We start from the raw sequence: 20,150 nt of genomic DNA, 5'->3' as shown, positions 1-20,150 counted from the left end.
TCTGAGGCAAAATAACACTAGGTCCAGCCACCATCGAGAGAGAGTGAGGAAGTTCAGCTACCTTGGTGTTGGATTAACGGCCTCCCACTTGTGTCCTGAGCAAATTTTAAAAAGTATATTTTTACTGAAACATAGAGCACCAGCAATAATTAGATTTGCTAGGCAAGCAGCTACTTATCCTGTGTTACCGGCTTTCGAGATATACAGAGCACAGGCAATTAGTACCGCTATGCATTGCTCGGAGCTATGGGGCCACAGTATTGAGGAGACTCTTGGTAAAGACGAAAATGGCTTCATATGATCTTTGCTGAGACTATAGTGCATGCTAAGCTAAGGACTATCGTGTCTTGGATCTCAGTTTGGTCAACTGAAAAGCTAGCAGGGTTTATTTAATGCTATTGCAAGATCACAAGTGCTCAAAACCCCTTGTGTAAAATGTATTAAAAACATCCTATGAGACCTCAGGCTGAGCGACAGCTGATTCAGTACTTTATCTATTTCCTTATACCTTATACCATTGTGAGGGAGAAATTCTGGTATCCTGGTTTAGAGAAACAGCAGACCTCATCATCTTTGGGCAGTTTGATTAAATGCTTTTTAGCTTTGAATGTGATTATGAATTTGAAGAATGGTCTGGATTATTTCAATCTTCAATCTACAAGAACCTTGTTTATAAAGTTCAGATTGGGTATCCTTCTGTTGGCATACTCTAGGAGTATGTGGCGGCCCTCAGACTTTGAATCCAAGTTGTGTCCTATCTGTCATCAGTCTGAGGAAACTGCAGATCATTTAAATTGTTTTGCAGGGCTTATACAAGGCCATGATAAAGATGAGTTGTACCTCTTTGTGGAGTGCTGAGAATAAGGCATTTGCAATATTCCACAAGAATATTTAAAGCCGACACCAGTTCCTCTTATATTATGAGTATTTTGACATGGCTGTATGGTGTTCTCCATCTCACCATATTTACAACCAGCCTGGAATCTGAAAACAAAAGTATTGAGGCTAGGGTCATAATTTAGGGGCAGATTATGATGATGCTGGGATCGCCACTGACAGCCCGTCAGTACCCGTTTCACCGCCTTCGGAACCATGATATTCACCTGCCATGTTACCATGGCAGGCGGATAGGTGGCGGTTCGAAAGACCACCCGTCATGCATTCAATAGACTCCTTGTGCCCGCCAGTCCATCGAAGGGAAACATATCCCTACATCGCTGGCGATGCCTACCTGGCCCCGCCGTAGGGATTAATATGTCCCTGTCCGCCCGCCCGCTTTTCCCGGTGGACTACCTGCCATGAAAAGGCATGAGGAAGGGACTTTGGGGGCCTGTAGCGGACCCCCCCGGCCCTCTGTTCTAGGTGTTGCCCCTACATTACCCTGCACCATGTGGAGGCACTGCATGGTGCCTGCCACGTAGTGCAGGGATATGTTAGGTGTCCCCATTTTGCATTGCGGCAGGTGCTGCAGCCAGCAGCATCCGCCGCAATGCAAAAGATAGGCATTGCGACCACCGTGGCAGCGGTTGCATCCTATTGCCTCTGTCTGTACCGCCGACTGACTGTCAGGTTGTCCTGTTTTCCGATAGGGTGTGGGGTAGACGTAAGTCAGCCCGCCATCCTAATTAGCCCCTTAGTGTTGAATGTATGTGAGCCATTGAACAGATGGAATTTTAAATGATTTTATTCTGAATTTTAAAACTTAAAATGTATGCAAGTTTACATGGAATGTAATTGATTTGATGTGTTCATTGTTGATGGATCTGTTGTATGCAAACTGACAAAACAAGCATTGGTAAATGCATTAGGTTGAGCCTATGTGATTAATATTGTGCTGTTTCTTGTTTTAAGTTGTAGCTTGCTGATTCGTTGTACAATATAAGTTACAGAGAGTCTGTTAAAGTGTTATGACTTGTTTATGTAAAAAATATTGTGCTGTTACTGGTGGTACAGTGCGGGTAAGTAATGGCAACATTTTGAAAATTAATTGAAAGATGGAAAAAATAGAATGAATTGATTTAATAGCAATATTATGTGTTTAGGGGAGTACTGACAACTTTTGGGAATGGTGCAATTGCACCTGCTGCACCATTGAAATCATGACCCTAAGGTAAATGCACTTGTGACTGTCTCTCAAAAAGTAAAATTTTGCAATATTTGGTGTTGAGAGGGGCCCCTAGAGCTTTGGGCCCTGGTGTCACGGCACTTGCTGCACCATTGAAATCATGACCCTAGTGCCTGCAAGGTAGCTACACTTGTGACTGCTTATTTAGTAGTTAAATATACAATGTTTGGTGTTTAGAGGAGTTCTGACAACTATTGACCCCGGTGTAACTGTACCTTCTGCTCAATTTACATCAAGTCCCTTTCAACTGGGAGGTTACTACAATTGTGACAGTTTGATTAGTAGTCAAATATAGCAATATTAGGTGTTTAGAGGAGTTCTACCAACTTTTTAGCCTTTGCCACTGCACCTGCTGCACCATTCAAATCATGACCCTAGTGCCTAAAAAATAACTGCACTTGTGGCTGCCTGTTTAGTTGTAAAATATAGCAATAATCTGTGTTTAGTGGGGTGCCTGGAGCTTTTGGCCTCGGCGCCACAGCACCTGCTGCACAATTGAAATCATGACCCTAGCACTTGCTATATAACTGCACTTGTGGATTGCCTGTTTAGTAGTAAAATATAGCAATTTTAGGTGTTTAGTGGGGTGCCTAGAGCTTTTGGTCCTGGTGTCACTGCACCTGCTGCACCATTGAAATCATGACCCTGTTTTCTGCAAGGTAACTGAACTTATTTTGTTTGAAATGTTAGCAACAAAATGGGTTTAGTGGGGTCCTGAGAGCTTTTAGCCCTGATGCCAGTGCACCTGCTGCACCATTCAAATCAAGTCCCTGTTAACTGCAAGGTAACTGCAATTGTGACTGCCTGTTTAGTAGTCAAATATAGCAATATTGTTTTTAGAGGAGTTCTGACAACTTTTGGACCTGGTGCTACTGCAACTTCTGTACCATTAAAATCATGGCTTTGTTGTCTGCAACGTAACTGTACTTGTGGCTGACTGTTTACTAGTAAAATATAGCATAGCACTTGTATTTTAACTTTATTTTTAACGTGCAATGTCTATTACAACATTTAGAATTTGATCACAGTGACCAAATAGGTTACGTTGAAAAAATCAATCTGATAATGCCTACAAAGTGCAAAAGAAAAGTACTGAGGCATGCATAGGAAATGCCACAAATGTTCTAAAGCTAAAGCATCGATTTTACACAACTACACAATAACAAGCATTTGCAATGCAATAGGTCTCGCATTTGTATGAGTTAGAGCTTTTGGCGTTGTAAATTAAAACGTCTTTTACCTATGTCTTTTTGTTTGGAGTGAAGGGGATGTGATGTGGAGTGGAATTATGTGGGTTGTATTGGAAATGTTAGATGTGGAATTTTGTGTGGGGTGGAATTGTGTGGACAGTATAAGTGTAGTGGAATTATGTGGCATATTGAATAGATAGGGGTGAGAGCTGCATAGATAGAAAGGAAGATACGGAGGGATAGGTAGTTTGTGTAGGAAATGGTGAACGAACTCGATAGAGAAGAATAAAGAGTGTATGAGAAATAGAAAGAGGAAGGGAGAAGGCTACAGACTCATGGTGAGGGAGGACCTGTGTTTGCAGGAGATACCTTAAGAAGAAGAGGAGAGCCTGTGTTTGAGGGACAAAAACCTTGAAAAAGCATAGAAAATAGACTGGCAATCAACCAATCAGGGAAATTTTAAGCGTGCTACTCACGTGTGAGAGTCTCAAGGCGCTGGGGGAGGGGGGCGGTGTTTGAAGATCTGAAGTGAACCATATGAGAGAAGCGGGAAGAGTGCATAAGAGAGCAAGAGAGAGGGGTGAGAAAGAGTATTTTAGAGAGAGAGAGAGAGAGAGGGAGGGATGAGTGGGAAGAGCACCCAGAGGGTAGGAGGTGAGAGGTGGAGCAGTGCACAGTATGAGGAGATACAGGAAGGTATTATGTGTGAGCTGGCAGTATAGACAGGAGAGAGGGAGGGTGAAGGATGGATGAGAGGGGTCAGTGGGATTATGAGATGAGAGAGAGGAGAGATTAGAGGAGCAGTGGGTGTGTGGGAGAGAGTTGACAGGGTTGGAAGTGCAAGAGATAGAAGTACAGGATTGGAATTGTTTGTTGTGGAATTGTGTGGTATGGAATTGTGTGATGTGGTATGAATTTGTGAAGTGGAAATATGTGGTATGGTGTGTTGTGGAATTATGAGGATAGTAATTAAATGGTATTATGGGTACTGGAATTTAGTAGGGTTAGAATGTGTGTTAAGGAGTTAAGTTATTTTACATTAATGTTATGAAACCTCAATTGGTTAAAACATTTACTGAAATGTGTCCTTGTTTGCGCAGTGGTGGATAGTGACATCTATAATGCTGTAGTGGCATAAGATACCAGCATGTGATTGAAACCACTAAGAATATGCACATTGTTTTAAAATTGTATTATGCATAGTATAACAGAGGCTGCACCCAAAGTTGCATATATTTGGTGTTTATTGTAAAGCAAGTGTTAACCTTCCACTTCAGGAGTTTTTAGCAATTTAAAGATATTCTTAGAGTTTCTTATAGCACGAAAAGATGTAATTTCTGATATTTGCCACTTTCAAAGCACTTTATTGCTTGGATTTACTTGCGAGAAAGTGCCACTTAGAGTGTCGCATATTTAGCTGTTGAATGTGACTTATAAGTGCATTGAAACCATGCAAATGTCAGACATAAGCAATTTTGAAATCTTGACATAGCAGTGGTACAATGCACTAATGCTAAGAAAAACGATTTTTGTTGCCTGCATTTCCAGATCCACCTCAACCCCAAGACCACCCTCAGAGGCACCCTCATCTACAGACCCCCGGGACCACGCACACAATTCAGCGAAGACATCGCCGACTTCATCAGCCCACACGCCCTCCCCTCCGCCGACTACATCCTCCTCGGGGACCTCAACTTCCACCTGGAGAACAACAACGACCGCAACACCACCACCCTGCTGGACAACCTGGCCAACCTCGGGCTGAAGCAACTGGTCAACACCCCCACCCACTACGCTGGCCACACGCTCGACCCCGTCTTCTCATCCAGCAAGCACGTCACCTTCAGCCACTCCACCGGACTTCACTGGACTGACCACAGCTGCGTCCACTTCAGCTTCAAAAAGAACACGTTGCACCACCACCCGAAGCAGGTTCCCCACAGAAACTGGAGCAAGATCACCGTCGACCAGCTCGCCACCTCCCTCAGCCAGAACCCACCTGTCAGGACAACGGACCCTAACACAGCAGCCCTCAACCTCACTCAGTGGCTGACCTCCTGTGCCGACGACCTCGCCCCACTGAAGAACCCACTCACCAGGCACAGAAGCAAGAAGGCCCCCTGGTTCACCGACGAACTCAAGAACTCCAAGAAGGCCTGCCGCACCCTCGAGAAGGCCTGGCTCCTCGACAAGACCGCTGACAACATGACCGCCCTCAAACTTGCTACCCGCAGACACCACCAGCTCATCCGCACCACCAAGAAGAAATCTCTGAAGGAACGACTGGACAAGAACACTCATGACAGCAAGGAGCTCTTCAACATCGTCAAGGAGTTCTCTAACCCCAGCACCGGCAACAACGACATAACTCCCTCACAGGAGCTCCGCGACTCCCTCGCCTCGTACTTCCACTGCAAGATCGCCAACATCCACAACAGCTTTGGCGTTTCACCCCCGCACCCATCGGTCGAACCTACGCACCCCGCCGCCATCCTCCAGACATGGACCAAGGTGACCCCCGAAGACACAACACGCATGATGAACACCATCCACTCCGGATCGCCGACAGACCAGTGCCCCCACCATGTCTTCAACAAGGCCACCTCTACCATCGCACCCCACCTCCGAGACATCATCAACACCTCCTTCGACACAGCCACCTTCCCGGAAAGCTGGAAGCACGCCGAGCTCAGCGCTCTGCTGAAGAAATCAACAGCGGACCCGACCGACCTCAAGAACTTCCGCCCCATCTCGCTCCTTCCCTTCCCCGCCAAAGTCATCGAGAAGGTCGTCAACAAGCAACTGGCCGCCTTCCTCGAGTCGAACGGATCCCTCGACCCATCACAGTCCGGATTCAGAGCCAACCACAGCACCGAGACCGCCCTCATCGCAGCCACCGACGACATCCGAGCCCTGCTTGACAACGGTGAAACAGCGGCACTCATCCTCCTAGACCTCTCCGCAGCATTTGACACTGTCTGCCACCGCACCCTAGTCCAACGCCTCAACGACACCGGCATCCAAGGGACGGCCCTGGAATGGATCATCTCATACCTCTCCGGCAGAACACAGAGAGTACGCCTCCCTCCTTTCCTCTCTGAGGCCACCGGAGTCATCTGCGGCGTCCCGCAAGGATCATCGCTCAGCCCCACTCTCTTCAACATCTACATGAAACCCCTCGCTGCCATCGCACGCCAACACAACCTCAACATCATCTCCTACGCCGATGACACCCAGCTGATTCTCTCCCTCACCAGAGACCCCGACACCGCCAAAACCAGCCTACACGAAGGGATGAAAGACGTCGCCAAATGGATGGACATCAGCCGCCTGAAATTGAACACGGACAAGACAGAAGTCCTCATCCTGGGACCATCGCCCTCCGCATGGGACGACTCCTGGTGGCCCCCGGCCCTAGGCACCGCACCCAAGCCTACGGACCACGCACGCAACTTGGGCGTCATCCTGGACTCCTCCCTATCTATGACCAGACAAGTCAACGCCGTATCCTCAGCCTGCTTCCACAACCTTCGCATGCTCCGTAAGATCTTCCGCTGGATCCCGACCGAGACCAGGAAGACGGTCACCCAGGCCCTCGTCACCAGCAGACTAGACTACGGAAACACCCTCTACGCCGGTACAACAGCCAAGCTTCAGAAAAGACTTCAACGTATCCAGAACGCCTCCGCCCGACTCATCCTCGACGTCCCCCGACGCAGCCACATCTCGAGCCATCTGAGAGACCTGCACTGGCTCCCCGTCAACAAGAGGATCACGTTCAGACTCCTCACCCACGCACACAAATCCCTCCACGACCTTGGCCCAAGATACCTCAACGACCGCCTGACCTTCTACACGCCCACCCGCCAGCTACGATCCGCAAACCTCGCCCTCGCCGTCGTCCCTCGCATCCAGAGAACCACCGCCGGAGGAAGATCCTTCTCCTACCTGGCGGCTAAGACATGGAACTCCCTGCCCGTCCACCTGCGACTGACCCCGGACCACCTCGCCTTCAGGAGACAGCTCAAGACCTGGCTGTTCGAGCAGTAGCAGACCCCCTCCCTCATGCGCCTTGAGACCCTTCCGGGTGAGTAGTGCGCAATACAAATTTCTTGATTGATTGATTGATTGATTGATTGCCGACCTATGTTGTCTTAACTTCCTTAATAAAGCTGCGTTCTTTACTCACCGCCAGTCTCCGCCTTCTTAAGGAATACCACAGTACACATTACGAGAAATAAACATTGTGATGGCTGTTGCTACGGATTTCCGATTTTGTATTGGAAAACACAAATCTGGTGTTTAAACACACTAGGCCTGGGCAAAAATTTCGTTCCGTTCGCGGAAATTGCGATAATTTGACATTTTTGCGTTCCGCGGAGAGCGCGAAAATGTCAAAAATTCCGGTTTCCGCAGCTTGGCGATAATTTGTTTCTTGCTCGCGCTGTAAAATGATACATTCTCGCGCGCGCGCGATCGCCTTACCTGAATCCCTGCGTTCGCCGACAAGTTTTCTTGATCCGGTCGCGTTCTCCATGAGATGTTGTATTGTTTTTAGCCATTTGCGCTGTCTCGCGACAGTTCGCGCCCGCAGTGACGTCATGCGTCGCGCGATCACGTCTTTCTTCTCGCGATCATGCACCGCGAGAACAACTCAAAACAAGATGGCCGCGCCCGCAAGCAACCACATGGGTAAGTTGGCGACCCGCAACCATGCAGAAAATCTCGCGAACATGCCGGAAAAAAACTTCCGCATCTTTGCGATATTTCTGCTTGTTTGCGATAATTTTAAACATTCTCGCGATAATTTGCGAAGGTTAATTCCGCAAATTCCGCCCACCCCTAAAACACACTCTCAACAGCGCGTAAACAAAAACGGATATTTTGCAGTAAAAATATAGCTGTTCTTTGCAAATCAATGTACGGGGTGTGTGTTCCCACAGCCATTTATCACAGTAGGAAACATACAGCTGTCAATCATATTATCTATTTTCGCTCAATACATCATAGTGCAAAGGTCATCGTGCATTGGCATACATAGGGTGACCGAATTGATGTGCAGATTATCCTAGCAGTTTGCACACACCTCCTTTTAACCTTCTACTAGCTGCGGATGTATTTTACTCATTTTGAATGCAGAACTACGGCTTCCAGAAGTCAGACAGCCCCAGGGCAGCTCAGCTTTGCACCTGAGGTGCAATAGTAACATTCTGTGTGCATCGATGTATTAATATGTGCCAGGTTTATTGATTGGTTTTAGTGATGAACTACCTGGGTCTGGCTAAGCCATCGACGATAAGGATAGGAGAGCGGCGCCTCTCTAGTGCTAGTTTACTTTGATTTATTTACATCCTAAAGTCATTTTAATGAAGAAGGGGTTTTCCTCAGCTGTTACACTTGCATGTACATTAATTAATATAAACATTGTTCAAACCACATATGATTTAATGAGCTGACACCCCTGGCTGCAATCCCATTCTGATAATTGTGTAAGCACCACTGAGGAGTCACATAGCTGTTGGATTCTGAGGTGTATTTATCTTTGGACTGTTTCCTTCTTCCTCTGAATGACTCCAATTGAAGGTGTTGCTCAAACAGAGATAGCAAACATGTGACTTCACACATCAAATAATAATGCAGTTGGACTCTGCTTTGCTATTATGCTTCATTGCACTGTTCTCTCTAGTAACAGTAGGCGTACTTTAGGGCATATTATCAAGCACAGCGTTAAAATTATCGCCGCTTTAGCGGCAGAAAACTGCAGCTAAAGCGGCGATAATGGGCTTGATAATATGCCCTGGAGAATTCCAATCGAAGCCCTGGTTCACACCAGAACATGGACTTCTATTGGAATTCTCAAGGGCATATTATCAAGCCCATTATCGCGATAAATTTTAACGCCGTCCTTGATAATATCCCCCCAAGTCTTTCTTTGTTGCCAAATTTACAGAAACATAGACACAGCATCTAATCATCTTCAGGGTGAAGCTAGTGCAACATGGACATAATTTGTTACACATGTATGAATATGTATATGCAATAGTTTGTGATGTGGTGGCTACATTTTGGGCACAGTCAGCTGTGATTACAGTTCATACCATGAAGCACATGCCACATGTGTCCTGACATGTGTCCTAAAGTCACGTTTTCTCCATTTAGATTTATTTTGACAAGGGACGACTAGATTTTCCTATGTGTTACTTTTTGCAGTTATGTGATGTTACTCTGCATGCATTTACCCCGCATGCTTTTACCCTGCAGTTTTTACTCCACAAAATCTTTTACAACACAAGGCTTTACAATGACATTTGTTATAACACATTCCCCATTCCAACACAATTACTATTCTAACTCCAGGTGGGGTGTTAATTTGGGGAATGCTTTGTAACACTTTTGCGGTGTAATGCCCTGCATTATTGCAGAGTAAAAAATGCAGGGTAAAGCAATGGGGAGTAAAAAATGCAGAGTAAACGATGTTTCCCACTTTTTGCACATATGCAAAACATACATCTGTCTATTTTCCAGGTGTGTCTTGAAGCTTCGTGTTTATTATAAGTTTACCATTATAAAAAGGTAACACGGTTACAATTTGGAATCAAATCAAACAGTATTTTTATAGGGCCGCACACCTCCCCTGGGGGTATTTAGTCACTGAGGTCCAGAGGGCCTTAGTCGAAGAGCCAGGCCTTGAGCCCCTTCCTGAGGTAGGAGAAGGAACAAACTCTGCTGGAGCTCCAGTTGATGCAGGGGATGTGTGCGAAGCCGAGGGAGGAACAGCGGAGCTGTCTGGCAGATTTTTGTAAGGTCAGGCGGTGGTTGATGTAGGTGGGTCTGATGTTGTGGTGAGCTTTGTATGCATGGGTCAGCGGCTTAAACTGCCATCTCTTTTGGACAGGGAGCCAGTGGAGACTTCTGAGGTGGGGGATGGTGCTTGTCCTTTTGGGGAGTTAGAGGATGAGTCTGGCTGTGGTGTTCTGTATGGTCTGGAGTTGTTTGAAGAGTTGGGTGATGTTGACGGGGATCCATCTAAAGATCTTTCGGAACATGCAGAAGAGGTGGAAACAGAAGGTGTATACTGCTTTGATCTGTCACTTCATGGTTAGTTGGCTATCCAGAATGACGCTGAGGTTGCGGGCATGGTCAGCGTGGGTAGGTATAGGTCCAAGAGCAGTGGGCCACTATGTGTCATCCCAGTGTGAGGTGTTCTTTCCAGAGATGAGCACTTCCATCTTCTCCATGTTCAGCTTCAGGCAGTTTGACCTCATCAAGTCAGTGACGCTGGTCATGGCATTCTGGAAGTTGGATTTAGTGGTGGCGGGGCCTTCCATGAAGAAGAGGGTGAGTTGTGCGTCGTCTGCAGATGAGTTGATGTTCCATCAATGGGAGATGATGATGTTAGCCAGCGACGTTATTTAGGTGTTACAGAGAGTGGGAATGAGGGAGGAGACTTGAGAGACGCCGCAGATGATGCGCTTAGGTTCAAAGGTGAAGGGTAGCAGGCGGATTCGCTGCATGCATTCTGCGAGGGAGGAGGCGATCCACTTGAGAGCGTTACCCTGGATACCAATATGGTAGAGTCTGGTTATGAGGGTGTGGTGGGCTCAAGAAGGATCAGGGCTGCAGATTCACCTTGGTCAAGGAGGGATCTGATGTCATCGGTTCTTTCAATCAAGGCGATTTTGTTGCTGTGGTTGGAGTAGAAGTCTGATTGGGAGGCATCAAGCAGGTTGTTTTCGTCCAGGTGCTCGCTGAGCTGGTGGTTGGTGGCTTTCTCCAGGACATTGAGGTGGGTCAAAGTTGCTGTAGATGTCTGGAATCTTGTTGTGGAAGTAGTCCGCTAGGGTGTCACCGAGGTTCTGGGAAGGGCAGATCATGTTCTCGGTGTCAGACGGGCAGGAGAACTCCATGATGATGCTGAAAAGTTCCTCTCTTTGGTTGGTGCTTGCTTTGATGTGGTTGGTTAGGGTATCCTTCTTGGCCTCGTTGAGGCATAGGTGGTAATTGCTGAGGGCTGATTTGAAGGTGGTGATGTCAGTGGGAATCCTGCTGGGGCACCATAATCTCTTGCATTCATGCTTGAGGGGCTGGAGTTCAGGCATGAACCAGGTGACATCCTTTCTGGATCTGCTGGGGCTGGCCTTTCTCAAGACAGCAACAGTGCCAGCACAGTTGGAGATCCAGTTGCAGAAGTTCTGGATGGATAGCTCGAGGTTGCTGGTGGAGTCCAGCTTGGTGGTATTTATGGCTGTGCAGTGGCGGCTTCTCCGCTAAGGAGGAGGAGCGTCACCCCACTGTCTGCAGCACTGTAAAAAATGAAAAATAAAATGATAATAACAAAATGTTATTATCATTTTATTTTTCCATGCTCGGGAACTTTGTGGGAGGGCTGCCCTGCTCTCAGAGCAGGACAGGGGAAGAGTGATTTGCTCATTCCAAGTGATCATGAATGTTTGGCCGGCCCTCTTGGGCCAGCCAAACACTCATGCACACTTTGCATGTTCTCCTTCCAGGCTGCATTACAGCCTGGGTGGAGAACATGTCCCAGGCTCCAATTCCCTGGCTCAGCGCCGAACAAATGGCGCTCAGACCAACCACCACACTGCATTGCAGCGTTGTGACTGGTGATGGTATCCTGGGTGGGTGTTTCCTGATCCTGCCTCCTGTTAAGCAGAAGGAAGGTAGAGAGGACACAGACGACTGATAAGAGGCGGCAGTGGGCCAGGAGGCTGGCCGGCAGTTAAGTGGTTCTTTTTTTTTGTTTTGAATCTCCCCCACCCCATTAAGGCCATCGGGAATCAGCCGTCGCTGGGGCTGTGGTCCATTGAGTCTCAGTGATTCTGTTTCATCTGCGATGTGAAGGAAAGAGGAGGTTTGGTGTCGGTCCCGGTGAGCCTGCTGTGGTGAAGTGGACGATGCTGTGGTAGGTCCAGGTTAGCTCTTTTACATGATATGAGGTTTACTTTCTAAACTCCACAGAGTTTTTATATTCATGACACTTTACACTTGCTGGTAGGGCTTGATCCCACACATTCATTTAAAAAGCACCTCAGTGGTGCCTATTATGTGTTTTCATTACACGTCATTACACATCAGAGCTTATGTCTCAGGTGTACAACGGCAACAACTACATTTGTTTCGTATGGGCATGATGGTATAGGTGCACACCTATGACCCTACAAAGGCATACTCCCCATTCCTCCCATACCAGTCCACTTCCAATGCAGATATAAGTGCTGCCTCCTGCTGTTGATGTGAATGGTTTCTTTAATGATGTCGAGGGAGAAACTGATGTATCTGCAAAGACAATGATTATGTGTTTTTACCAAAGTTATGAGTGGCACAGGGTAAGACAGACCACCATATTAGCGATCAAGCACATTTGAATCAGAGTGCAATTCACCCCATTTTTTTCACAAACATCAGGAGAGATTTCCAGCAGATGTGTGAGAGAGACTTGGGGATAAGGAAGCACAGTGCAAGGGAGACACTGTGTGCAGCACAGGAATATTTGGACTTCACTGTGATGTGATGAATGTCATCGAATTTCCCATTATTTTAATCTCAGCAGTCACAGACTGTATAACAGACATGACCTAGATGCCAGTGGGCAGAAAGACGGCAATGTGCAACCTGCAAACAATACATAATAGACAGCTGGGAAGAAAGGCCCATAAGCCTCTGGTTTGGCAATCACTGAAACACATACGCTTAACTGCACCCTCTGCCGTCACTCAACCATATTAGCCCACATTACAGAAAGTGCCCGTTGTGTGCAATGGGTGTTTGTTCCCTCTTCTTGTGTACTAGAGGCATTTTAATATTATCGAAGGAGCCACATGTGCTTGTGCTGCCCCTTCTAAAATACTGATTGGACCACCGCCCACTTAGTGTCAGTGCAGTTTAATTGATGTGTTGCCTCATTTTCAGGGGGGCCTGGACCCATGCAAATGAGGAAACACTTTACGTCTGCACCCATGCCGTATTACAGACATTCAACAACAGGAGGGGTTAGGCCCAAAGGAGAAGGGTCATGTATTACAGTCATCGGCACAGAGGCAAAAATGATGTCAGAAGGCACACTGACTGTACTCCATGTAAAGGTAGCATATAGTGAATGCACCCCGAAGATGCCCATGGAAAAGGGAAAGAGGTCACGTAGACCCTCCAGACATCATCCCCCTGCAGATAGATGCATTCATTGGACATGCTTACTAGGGTATATTTCGGCCCCTCCTACCAAATACAAGTCAGCCTCCTGCCTCCATATTAAATGGCAGACCAGTTAACACACTCCCCCAGGGCAGGTGCAAGTTCACAGCTACAGTGAGGGGCAGACCATTTACTGTAGTAGGTCCCACCCTCTCCATCTGTACCTGGAACACACATGAAAAGCTGTAGTGCAATCAAGGATATTGAGTCCGATATGTATTGCAGGCCCGGTGGCAAGTACTAAAAGCCACTCCAGTGGCAGACATACACTAGGCAGTTCTTGGGACTATAATATGCCACACATTTCAATATGAACAGCACTTTTGCCTCTTTCAAATCTGCAAGTGTATTCCGCAGATGGAGGACTGCAATGATGCATGCATGGATGTGTGGGCTTCTGTGGCCAAATCATCTGCAATGGGGTCAGCTTGTTTCTGTTCTCCTGGGATCCCGATAGTAGAGGGCTTGCAGCCATTACCTTCTTTGATTGCACCTCTGATGTTCTCTTTGGATGGATCCACCTTTTCGTGATCTCGGGGACAGTTTGTGAGGCAGCTGGAAAGACAGCCTCTGAATATCTTATGTCAGATGTGTACTCTTGCTGCTCTGCCGAACTGTTCGCCTTGCTCGCCAATGGTGGAGAGCAGTTGATGGTGAAGTTCCAGGAACATCAACATCAGCTGCCCCCTGGATACCCACGTCTTCTGAAATGAAATTAGAACATCTGAGTGTGTGCTGGGCCTGATTTTTGTTGAGATCTGATTGGTGTTAGAACACAACAGTAGGTCAGTTTGCCACGGTGTTTCAGCTCATATGGATCATTCAAAGGACTTGATTAAGAGCTGCATAATTCATGGCTGCCAAGATTCGGGGCTAGTGTCACTGACAACAGTCAGTATTTCCACCTTTCTTCATACAATTGTGAGTTTCAGTACTCAGAATGGGGGAAACTATACCGACCCGGTTTTACCAGGGCCTTTGCTTATGGTTATTCCCAATCCAGGTGACCTTCCCTCTCTCATTTACCAGCTGCTCTAAGTTGCTTATGGGAGTAAAAGGGCCAATGTGGGTCTGAGGTCAGGGTGGTGTCAAGGGTCAGAGTGAGTTTGGATCTGGATGGGGTAAACATCCTGTCTCTCTTCATAGTACTGCTGTTATTCTTAGTTAGGTCTAGTCTGTATCTATGCCTAGACCTGCATGTGATTTTACTGAATACATTTGTCCCTAGGGGAAACTCAAGCATGGTGTTCCAGCAGCCAGTCATCGCAGGAATGGAACACCTGCCCGCTAGGAATCAGCAGGAGTGGTATCCCCCTCTCCAATGGTTACTGGTCCAGCTGACTAGTAATCATACCGAAAGTATCAAACTGCATGGCCCATTATCTCCTTGCTGAGGAAGCGCAAATGGCGTTGGTGTCTTATTTGAACTCATGGGTGCCTTGCAAAGTAGGCTCAGTCCATGGTTTTTACCCACACAAACTCCTCCAGGGAGTACCTGAAGAAATTTGTATTGTAAAATACTGCACAAAGTGGAATACTATGTTGCAAAAACAGTTGCAAACACTTTACCACACCATATTCCTCATTCAGAACTTCAGAAGAGGGGGAACTCTGAATCGGGCTAAAAAACTGCCCTATTCCATGTGGTAACAGTATTTCGTAGTAGTGGGAAACAGTATCCTTTGGGCAGTATTGCATCATGTAGAGTATTGTTATTGAGTTACTGTCTCATTCAACCCACACTCTTCACATACCATACCACACAAGACATGCACAAGAAGTTCTGGTCATATATTACCCACAGATAATCGCAACACCTATGATATTAGGAAAATATACATCGATTTATTGTTAAAAATATTTCATTAAAAACACAATGTTAAAAAACAATAGACATAATCCATACACATTCAGTTACAAATGGCACTAAAAATAAATGGATCGAATTTGTTTACAATTCAACGGCATAGAAAAGAGAGTACATGGCCTAGACACACACACTATGTCATTAACACTATACACCTCCGTGATAAACCAGATTCGTGGGCATGGATCCAGGTACGGTCGAATTTTTGGGTATTCGTTGGCTGCAGACACAGATTTTTGTTGTAACCAGAGCGTCAACGCGTTTCGATGGCTGTCTTATATCACCATCTTTCTCAAGACAAACATTGTGTTTTTAATGAAATATTTTTAACAATAAATCGATTTATATTTTCCTAATATCAAGGTGTTGCGATTATCTGTGGGTAATACATGGCCAGAACTTCTTGTGCATGTCTTGTGTGGTATGGTATGTGAAGAGTGTGGGTTGAATGAGACAGTAACTAAATAACAATACTCTACATGATGCAATACTGCCCAAAGGATACTGTTTCCCACTACTGCATAGTACCCTAATCCTTTGGCTTAAAGGGGTTCCTCTTTTTAGTAACTGTATTTCCCCAGCAATTTTTATCTACCGCTTATAATGATGCAATTGATGGGCGATGTTAGGTCGGAGGCAAACATGTTTCAGATTTATCACTCAGAGACACAAATGTGAGAAATCCACCCAGAGCGACTGGCTCAGTTGGAGTTTGCTTCCTAATAAAGATTCTCGACTGGTGGAAGTGCTTTTTTTGTCTTCCACTGCGATGTTTTGACATATTTTAAAAGTATGCACTCAAAATACTGCAAACGTAGGTGCAATGTGAATTTGATTGAATCCCCCCCTTAAATCGCTCGCTGGGCACACGTCTGTTGCCGTGAAATGGTGCCACCTAAAAAGCTAAGCTGCTCTGACAACAGAATAAACCACTAACAGCAGCTTGCAAATGGAGTAACAGCCACGCCAGACCTCGTTTCAGGAAAGCAGGGCCATTGGAACCAACCCATTAAAGCAGATGGAACTGCTGATGAAAAAAAGCTTGACAACTGACTGAGCCTGGTATGAACCACAAATCCCTCATTACTGACTGTGCTTTTGTAGCTGGCATCTGATCAGACCAACCATCAACCAGCCAGTGAATTAAAGTATGCATGTGATTGTTGTAAAGCATTTTTGATTTGCGAGAACTGTCATTGTAGAGTGACTGAACTCAATGACAAACCCATCACCTCCGCAGCTAGCATTATTGCTTGGCAAATGGAGGATCGCAAGAGCTTGATGTCTGCTGGGAACGAATACACATTTTGGCTTTTCCACTACATTCGACTCGGATTTGAGGTTTTTTTTTCCGGTGAGGGGGAGTTGCTGCTCAATGTAATGAGCTCCCGCCACGCGGCCTGAATACAGAATGACCAGCTGGCTCCCTGGATCAGCACACAGCAAACGTGGAAAATCATTTAATAAAAGAATGTGGGTCCCCTAGAGTCCAGCTGAGCCCTTCCAGAACCAGTTCACGTAATGGTGAAAAAATGCACGCATTCTCCTAACATTATATATGATCTTTTTTTGCTAAAAGGAAATGGAACACAATTACGGGTCCAAGCCACAAAAGTGTTTGCTGTTCTCTGTTCTGCATGTGCACTCTAAAACAGTAATTATTATGAGTAAACCCCACATCCTGGTTCACAGAATCAAGTTTGGCGGAATATTTTTCTGTCAAATAATGAATGTGCAAACTCTGCCAGACTTTGTGACCTCTCCGCATTTATAAATGCTAGAGCAGGAAGCGGAGTATGGGCATTCGAGAGGCGATGGCCTGTGTACTGTAATGGAGAACCAGCGACACACAAGATTATAGATAATCACAAACAATTTGCAGGTACTTTCACACCATGGAAACAACCTACAAGACTACTGTAAACGGCTGGAGAAAATGCATTTTCATGGTTAAAGGGCAATACCACCATCTGTAGTGGTGTCCTTAAAGATGGAGAAATGCAAATATGTTCCTGGATGAAAGTCCATTTTTATATAATTTACTCATGTAGAATTTTACAAAACAGGTTGATATTCCGTACAAGAACGTTTTTGACCTGCTCCCGGGATCCAAGATGCATCCCAAAAAAGTCATAAATCTACTCCAAAGATAGGAGTTTTATATTGTACAGTAGTGGGATTTTATACAGCTCTTCATACTCCTGGTGCAACAAATGAATGTAATAGCACTTATGCCCTGTATTAGCTTCCCCGACCGGGCGCCCTGGCGCTTGCAGGAAGGTAGGACATCAGTAGGTACTAGTCATCCCTATTTGCAGAGAAATGTTTATAGTTGGGGTTTTTTCAACTTGATCCTGAAGAGGTGGATCTGAGAGAGACCAGCAAGCTATTCCAAAGGTTCGGAGTGAGGATTGTAATTGAATACCCCCTTTCTTGACTGACGCATATTGGGTACTTTCAGCAGGTGAATTTTTGAGGAAGACCGCCTTCTCTCAGCAAGGTAATAAATAAATCTGTCCCTCCGATACTCCAAGCCCTTGTTGTAGTATGCCATACATGTGAACAATGGACTTTTAAAAATTATATGCTTTTGAAGTGGAAGCTAATTTAAATGTCTCAGCTGTGGAGCAATTGACTGCCTTCCAGGGATAGCACACAGTTGCAACCATTACTTGAGAGTGAAAGATCTTTATCAAATTTAAGGGTCGGATTTAGATCTTAGTGGGACTACCACTATCCCACCACGGTGGTGATTAAAAGTACTCCTTCAAACCACTGGCAGTCTGCCCTCTGTATTTAGATGTTTTGGCAATAGACAGTAGACCACTGTGGCGGTGTTCTCAACTGCTGGTTAACAGTACTCCGTCGCCATCAGGCTATCTGGTTTGCGCCAAGGCAAGTTAGATGTTCCCGTTGTGCTGGCGGTGTTGTAGTGGTGGTTTGCTGACAGAGTGAGCTCCTGGTCGGGCGGAGACTGGTGAGTATAACTTATTATTGTGTCAATGCACATATGTGTCATGTTTGCATGAATACATATGTAGGCACTGTGTTATGTCCATTGGTGTTACTTATTGCATGCCACTTATGCACACACACACACTATTGAATGCCCACCTAGAGACACCACTAGCACATCACCACAACAACAAATATTGTTTTTAAGTGTCAACACAGGTGTGTCCAATATACCTTGATAAGTAGGAAAATGAACACCACTGCATGACACCTTATAAAAATATTGCATGTAGGAGCAAAGCAGACCTGCTGGAGCAGAGTTTTCTGTTGAAAATTTATCGAGTTTTAAGCTCCAGTTTTGTTTATATGTTATGATTAAAATTACTAATTTGTAATCATTAAAATTAGTTTGTTAAATGTCTAAATTAACCAACATTACTAATGAGAGAAATTACACGTGGGACGCATATATGTTGCTTAATAATAATGTGCATTTTTATTAAATAAGTGTCGCAAAAGTGCTATTTGTTTCGTGTTTACGCTTTAAAAATAACGTGTGCTAATGCTTCTTTGTGTTGCAGATGGCTAGGTAATTACATACACATAAGGGTATTAGTGGGAATTAACACTGTATAATCATTATGATGTGGTAACGTTGTTTTGTGTTTCTTTTAATTAAGATGGTCCGTTTTGGCCTAAACAAAGATGGCTGCTATTTACAGCCTGCGCTCGAGTGATTGAATTTTGACGAGAGGCCTTGCTGAACATGGTTGGAAGTCACCTGACCATAGCCTCTGCCTGTATAAAAAGTTTCCGTGAGGACAGCAGCTCTGGGCATGAATCCAATTGTCCTTGGAGAAGAATTAAGCCACAATGAACAATGATAGATCTGCGGTGGCTCTGCTATGGTATCGAGGAAGAGCATTCATAATAGTATCGCTTGCAAACTTGAGTTTCCTTCTTCCGTGTTTTTATTTTTGTAATTTTTCCTGAGCGGAGGTTTTCTAAATGTTGCAACATCCTTTCCTGCTCGCTCTGCTCAGCGGCTCAACGGATATTCAGAATTTATTTGTAACTTTTATTTTGTCATTTTTGTTATAAATATGCTAGACTAGAGAGGGTCCGTGTTCATTGCGTTCATCGTGTCCATTGCATTCTTTGCGGTCATTGCATTCGGGATTTTGAGGCCACATCTTCCTGAACCTATGCTGAGGACGGCAGCTCGAGAGACTTTACTGAGAGACCTGTCCTGACCCATTTAGCTAGAATAGGTAACTATGAGAATAATGATTTTGCTATTGATTGACTTTCATTTTTCATTTGAATTAATTTAGATAAACAATCATTTGTTTGAATTCTAGTGTTGGGTGGTTATTTCCTTGTCATTTATTGAGTTTCTAATGTTTTCCCTATGTTTAAAATCATGACTCAGGACAATGTCTTTACGGTCTCATTGACCTCGTTTGGATGCAGATTGGTTTAGGTTTCTCTCCTATATTCAGTGTGGATAGAGTAATAGTATGAATTTCAGTGTGATGGGCCCTAGCGTATGATGTGTGTATGTGCGTGTGACTGTAGGTTTACTCTGTCCGTGGAAGCAGGGGGATTTTATATGCGCCGATCTGCAGCAGTTTCCTGGTAGCAGTATGATGGTTTTAGATTATTGTCTTGATCTGATAGATTGCTTGTACATAGGCTTTTGATTTATTGATTTATTGATTGATGTTGGTATATGTACTAATACTATATGTTGAGGTCGTTGTACTGAGTTCTATGTAGTGTGTACGGCTTCTGGAACTTGGGG

This window comes from Triturus cristatus, chromosome 6 (assembly GCF_964204655.1).
Source record: "Triturus cristatus chromosome 6, aTriCri1.1, whole genome shotgun sequence".
In the NCBI taxonomy this organism is placed as follows: domain Eukaryota; kingdom Metazoa; phylum Chordata; class Amphibia; order Caudata; family Salamandridae; genus Triturus; species Triturus cristatus.
The sequence above is the reverse complement of the archived record's forward strand: the minus strand, read 5'-3'. Positions refer to the sequence as shown.